At 43.9% G+C, this 6,998-nt stretch overlaps 1 long non-coding RNA gene across 4 annotated transcripts in view; it reads left to right on the forward strand.

The window, feature by feature from the left end:
• Window positions 1-5,675, forward strand: part of LOC138826660 (uncharacterized) — a 40,623-nt gene extending 34,948 nt beyond the window's left edge. For all 4 annotated transcript variants that reach the window (XR_011371795.1, XR_011371796.1, XR_011371798.1 and 1 more), the window contains 2 exons: window positions 3,871-4,091; window positions 5,143-5,675. This is a non-coding gene — a long non-coding RNA (uncharacterized lncRNA). The remainder of the gene's footprint in view (window positions 1-3,870; window positions 4,092-5,142) is intronic.
• The last annotated feature ends 1,323 nt before the right edge of the window (window positions 5,676-6,998 follow it).

Genomic DNA, 6,998 nt, shown 5'->3' on the forward strand with positions numbered 1-6,998 from the left:
CCACAACTTCTCAAATTTTTACAAGGGGGATGTCATTTTAAATCCTTTTTGTGAAGTTATGTTAATTTGCATTTAAATGCATCATTGAAACACTGGGCTGTATATTCTTTGCCTGTAGGCTGTCCTGTGGGCAGTGAATAGAAAGAGTGGCCATATTTTTTTTCTGCAGTCTGAGTTACATTTAGGAATTTACCTCCAATTGTAAAATAGTATAGAAATCAATTTCTATCCTTTGCTCATACACCCTGTATGGTCTAACTTCTGGCGATTAACATTTACAGAACCAAATATCTAATGTGGCTTGTGTTTTACCCTTAATTAACAGGCTTTTGGTCATGTAAGATGAAGCAAGGCCAGAGTCTGAGAGAGACTGTGGCATCTCCCAGCATGTATGGACTGTTGCACCTCCTGTTGGTAACCTGCAATATTTCTACATATACTGGTTAGAGACCTGGTTTACATTGTCTTTTGCAGGCTGGTGCCACTGGTTTAGGCAGCTGTGCCTGGGCATAGTCACTCTGCTCCCTTGATCTTAATTGAAGTTGATCGGCACACAGGGGAGAAAACAGAGAATGAAACCCTTAGCTTTAGTTTACTAGCCATGGTCAGTGTACAATAGTTAACTCTTAGCATAGATGGACATAGGAATGACATAATTCACAGCCAACTTAGTTACCAATTTCATTTACTTTGTAAAGGACATTGTCTTTTTTAAGTCCTTTTCCAAGGTCTTTTAAAACTGCCTGTTTTTTCTTTGGCTTAGTCAGGTCACAAAGTTTTAAAGCAATTTAGATTAATTCACAGCTTCCATTGACAAAGATTTTTAGTAGGCAGAGTAACCTTGAAACCATAATCACTTACATATAGTCAAATAAGACACAGACAGACATGTTTGTGCACAGATTATAGAGCATGCTTAGATTTTAAAATAGACTTTTAAAGTTTTGAAATTTTAGTGGAACTACTTTTCTAATTATGAAGGAACCATGTGGTCAGTTTAAAATACAAAACTTTGCCAACAAGAAACCAAATGAACAGGAGGCAATAGGAACATACACTTGGCCTAGCATAATGGCACCACAGGACAGGGGAGGGGGAAGGGGTAGTACCAAGCTGAAGTACCAAGATGCCAATTTGGCACATCCACCACTTGCTCAGTGCTAGAGAGAAGATTAATACACTTTTGGTAATATCCAAACTTGTTGGCCTTTATTTCGGTGAGTTTAGACTTAAACTCACCCATTTTCTATCTAATGAGTAGAAACAAGCAATTACTGGTTACATTCTTCCAGGGCTTAACCAACGCGTTTAGCATATGAAATACTTGTGAAAGAGGTTACAAGCAGGTAATTTTGGCAAGAGGGAGAGTTTAAGGGGAGGGGGAGAGAGAGAGAGAGAGGTACTTGCTCAAGCACTCTCAGAAGTGGAGTTTTAAATCTGGGCCAAATTTAACTGATGGGGAACCAACAGCCCTCCAAGGCCAGGTGGCCTTAATGTAAAGAAATTTAGTGTCCTTCCCATGGTAAGTGACCTGAAGCCATTTGCCTACAGTAGAGTGTCCTCTACAGTGCAGGTTGGCTCCTGAATAGGTGGTGGCCCCACCAGTGGAGACTGTCCTTATGTTGGTCCAAGGTGGGTCCTTGGGCCATGGTAGGCCCCTAGTGGCTAATTCTAGCACTTGGCCAAGTTTTTGGTCAGATGGTGAGGGTGGGGCTCAGTTAGCCCAGAAAGGCTCAGGTGGCCTTACCACTGATATTGGAATCAGAAACCCCGACCTCGGACAAACTTGTCACTTACCCTGGAGTGGGAATTAATTAGTGGGGCTGGATGGGCTGGTAGAGCGCTCAGTCAGGAGGAAGTTACCTTGATGGTCCTCTGGTGACTGGAGTGAAGGATCTCAGAATAGGTCCCAGGGAAGCTGGTTGAACTCCCTTCTGAGGTGCAGGGGGAGCAAATGCACTGGGGAACCTATCCCAGTATGGAGCCACCAATGAAAGAGGATCAGACACATCCATCCTATGGGACCATGCAGAGGCAGGCAGGCAAAGGAGAAAGATTACAAGGTTTATTAGAGGAGCCATATTTCCCCCAAGAGGGAGCACATGACCTCCATCACCATCCTGGTAGCAGAAGTATCTGAGAGAAAAGGAAGTGAGGTAGATAGGAGTTCTGGTGGGTCTGGGTGGAGAGAGGGAGAGGCCAGTTGTATGGAGGGAACTCCAGAAATGGGAGGGGGCCCAGATGTGGGTGGAGCTGAGGACCAAAGGTGAGCAATCTACAAACTGCAGTTCAAAGCCAGTCCAGGCAGAGAAAGATTATCATCTCTAACTAGCCAGCAGAGTGCCAAAAAAGTGGGCAGAGTTGCTTTGGAGTCCGAAGTGGCAAAGCGCAATCCTTGTACTGGAGAGCTGAAAAACAGCACTCAGGCACTAAGTTCAAGTCCAGTGACCAAGGGAAATGTCAAGGTTGCATTTACCCTAACATAGAAAGAGGCACTGCTGGGACTTTGGCAATAATGTTTGGCTCTTCTAAAATTGATCAGAGCTGGAGGTCATGGCAAGCTAGTTTATAAGCATGCATAACTGGGCAAAAACTTGTCAACCATTTGTAATAGTTGGCTGTAAAAGGCTGAGTTTGTGAAATGTGGGGAATAGCTTAAATCCAAACTGCTCTGTATGTGCTTAAGACCCTAATTGGCAGTAAATTCTGGGCTGACACTAACCAAATAAATTTGTTTAAGAATAAAATATGAAATTGTTAGGACCAGATCGAAAGTAAACAGATAGGCTATTAATTAGAACAAGGAAGGAGAAAATTCAAATTTAACTGAGACAAATAAGTCCCAGGTAAGCAGAGAAACATTGGTATAAACACCAAAATAAAACAAAATTGTGGTCTGATAATTACTAAAAAGATCATTTATATCAGGATTTAGACCAAATGTTAAATTTTCAAAGATAAGGGCTTAAGTAGAGAGTTAAGCACCAGGAGCTACACTAAACATCTGTATGCCAAAGGATGGGCTGTCCCACCTAGGCTATTTGAGGAGCTAAACAATGCTTTCGCCCATTTGGGGAGGTAATGTTTTCCTAGAATTTCAAGGTAAGACTTGTCCCACCTCCAGGCCTTGAAGCTGGGTACAATGCCCCCATCTCCAGCCTAGATACCAGGATGTCTACAGGCAGTTGTTTGGACTCAACCACCCTATTTGCCTTAATGCAATTTGTAATCACTAACTGTTAGTTCTGCTTTTATAACTTGTTTGTCAATTACAAAACTGCCACTGAACACCTACAAGTGGAACTTCTTATGGATCTTACCTTTAAACATCCTAGACTATTTAAATCTTTTACAAACCAAAGTACTAAACAGGCTATGCTGCTATAGCCCCCCCCCCCAACAGGGTCCATACAGCTATTAAAAGTTAAAAAATTATGTCTAAACTCTAGTTTGGAATAAAATGTAATTAGTAAAAAGTTGTCACCTTGACAAACTACCCCACACCATATTATAAAAGCCAGTGTACAACCAGAAAAATATTAGGGGAGTTTACTAAAGTTAGTCCCTAGGAAAACTTCTTTAATCAACCTGTGTAGACTAATGCCAACTGTTTACACACCCATAAAACATTTAAGCTTCAATTATAAAAAAAAAAAAAAACGAAAAAGGGGAATCCCCAAGGGAAACTTTTGCCTTCACCTTATTTAAATTTTTAAAATTTCACTCAAAGTGATCCTTTCACTAAAGCTGAAAAGCATTTTATCCCTCTAGCACCACCTCACTATCTATTCCCATATGGTTTAAAAAATTTAATCAATGAAGACTAAGAGTAATGCCCCATAAGGGAAAACAGTGTTTCTATCATTCCAGATGGATCCACTGGCAACATCTGGGTCCCTTTTTGACTCATCCGACCTCCAGAGAAGCAAAAACAACACAACACAACCCTGAGGAAGAAGATCTAGTACGCAGCTTCGCAGACCTAAGCTTTAAGTCCCGAGGAAGCCATCATCCTTATCTTAAGAAAACCAGCTTGACCCCACCAACATGGGGTCAGAATAAGGTGTTGACACAAGACCGAAGCCACCCTGGTCAGTACAAAAACCCCTAGAATACCTGAATATCTGTTTTGGCCGTGATTGCACTGCTTGTGAATACATCTGCAGTGAACATGCATATTGGGCCTATGTCCCTCACCCACCATTGTTAAAATTAGTGGATTAGCTAGACCAAGGTCCGGTGGCGTATACAAATGACAGCACGTATTTTCCGCCACCATGGGATCATGCAGACCCTACTCATCCAGGTGAGGAAGGAATACCTTATATTATTTCCTTAGGATTTGAGTCTTTACCACTGTGTTTAGGGACATCACCTTGCTTACCAACCAGAAGACAGGTATGGGCATACATCTTGCCTGATGATAAGATCAACAATCATATGGGGCTATTCAGAACAAGTTCCTTAAATTTTATTGGTCAGGATCATTCTTATACAAATAAGACTGGGCAACCACCTAACCTAGTATGCCAGGACATTAATTATTGAATTGGGTTTATGTTTCTATTCAGTGGTCTCAGTGTCAAAACCCTAGAGGAAAGATTATACAGCATAATGATAACATCTCATTTATAGATTGAGGTCCTCATGGATGTTTCATTGCCAATTATTCTGAAAAGCATGTTGGTGATTGGTATACTAATAATTCTTCTGACGGTGACGTCTATACAATGGAGTTATAAATCATGTAGAACCCATTGGCTTGCTCACCTGACATGATGGAGGCCTTGTGCCTCGTAGGCCACATATAAATTTCAGGGGACACTTAGGGCCTGAGCAGTGGCATTTATAAAACTTGCCACCCAATTTTATACAACTCAGAATTGGATTGGTCACTTTACTAGGGCCCATGAGGCAAATTATACATTTTACAGGAACCATTCTTCTACTGTACAGGGTTGTATTAAACTTTCCTATGTACTAGCCCACAGGGACAGTGTCAATCAATGAGAACCCACGCAGCCAGGACTCTTTACATGCTTAAATCATACTATTTCTTTTAATATGCCTTCTCAGTCTCTCTTGATATTAAGATCTCGCTTAGGGGTCTGGGTGCCTGTTAACCTCACCCGACCTTGGCAGGAGAGCCCCACTGTTGGTTTGTTGAAAGGAGTCTTCCAGCAACTGCTGAAGAGAACTAGGAGATTCCTGGGTCTGAGTGTAGCTGTGATCCTTGAAATGATTGCTATCACCATGACTGCTGCGACTGCTGGAGTGGCCCTGCATTCCTCCATCCAAACCAAGGACTTTGTAGAGAAGTGGCTGGACTGTCACCAGCTATGGACTCATCAGCACAATATTAAACAGGACATTGATTCCCGTCTGAACACACTGCAACACAGGGTGCAGTGGATGGGAGACTAGATAATTGATCTGCAGAAACAGCTAACCTTCAAGTGTGATTAGAGCTCAATAAACTGTGCATCACTCCTACTTGATTCAACACTTCTAACATTACTTGGCAGGGACTTCACTACCACCTGCCAGTCTTGCAAGGAAATTTGACTTGGGACATCCACTAGTTACAGCAGGAAGTCATTGAGACTTTCTTGGCACAACTCCCTGGGGTGGGATATGAAGGTCTGGCTGAGGGAATTGCATCTGTGCTAAACCAATTGGACCCTCGTACCTGGTGGCACAGTTTTAAACATAGTGTTTCTACAGATCGATTGCATTATGTCTTGTCAAGATATTGCTGTCTACATTCCAAAATAGTTTCTGCAAATCCCTCCTGCAAAGGATCTCTTGCTTACAGTTGTACTTAAAAAACAAAAAAGGGGGGAGATGTCAGAGGCATTGACTGGCATAACCCCATTTGTTGCTGTTTCCACAGTGGGATCTGGGGACACGATGTGTGGTATAGGCAAGAAGGGACTACACCATGTGGGTATAGACAAAATTTATTGAAACATCACATGCTTATATACAGCACACAAGCAGGAGAAGTAAATCTTCAGTCAGGGGCAGAGAGTTAAACAGTTTTATGGGAGCACAGGCAATGAGAGTTTAAACAGAAAAAGCTAATCCTTGTCAACAAATGTGGAGCAGTTCCACTAATCAAGGTTGTAAAAGTAGGTAAAGCACAGGTGATTACACATAGGGGGAGTCTCCAGGCATTGTTCTACGTGGTTAAGTAGATGAAGCAGGAATGGTACTTTGAGCAAACCATTACCTGAGTCTTGCACCGGGGGCAGAACCTTTGCCCAGCATGGAGGAAGGGGTGTCCCTTCCTCCCCGAGAAGAATTGGAAGTGGTCCTGTGGCTCAGGTGGTAGGGCACTTGCTTTCAGCTGAAAAGCTGAGGGACAGCGCCCAGGCCCAGAGTTCAAGCCCCACGACCAACAAAAATAAATAAATTGGAAGGAAAGAATGCATGCCTGCATGCACCCTCAGGGCACACAGGTGCTCAGATGGGGTTTTGTAGGCCTATGCCTCCAACACCCATCTGAACCCCTCTCCTTTTGCTCCAGATCCAGCTCCCAGATCTTAGGCCGATTGGGTGGAAGGGGGTTGTGTCAATCCTGGAGTTTTTCTCCGCCTCTGGCTGTGCCTGAGCAGCTGCAGGAGCCCTGGCCCATGCTGCACGAGGCAGCAACAACTGCTGCAGTCGCTGCTGCAAGTTTGGCCATTTGGCTCCACTCCTGCCTGGTTGCCCTGACACTGGAGGAGTCTCGCTGACTCCTTTGCTGTTTCACACTGCACCTCCAGCCTAGGGATGAGCCCAGGAAGCTCGGCGCTGGAGCCTTTGAGGCCTGAGGTCAGCCACTGGAGGGATTTGGAGGGGCTTCCCTGACTGCAGGGTCTGGCCTGAGGAGCCTGTGCCCCAGCCATGGCTGCTTGCTGCTTCTCACTGTTGCTCAGAAGAAGCGGCGGTGGCGGCGCTGGCCTGTAGCCGGCTTGCTTGCTCCCTCCGAGGCTCTTACAGTAGTGTTACTGGCA

Source organism: Dipodomys merriami, unplaced genomic scaffold (genome assembly GCF_024711535.1).
Source record: "Dipodomys merriami isolate MVZ:Mamm:240054 unplaced genomic scaffold, mDipMer1.0.p SCAF_1465, whole genome shotgun sequence".
Taxonomy (NCBI): domain Eukaryota; kingdom Metazoa; phylum Chordata; class Mammalia; order Rodentia; family Heteromyidae; genus Dipodomys; species Dipodomys merriami.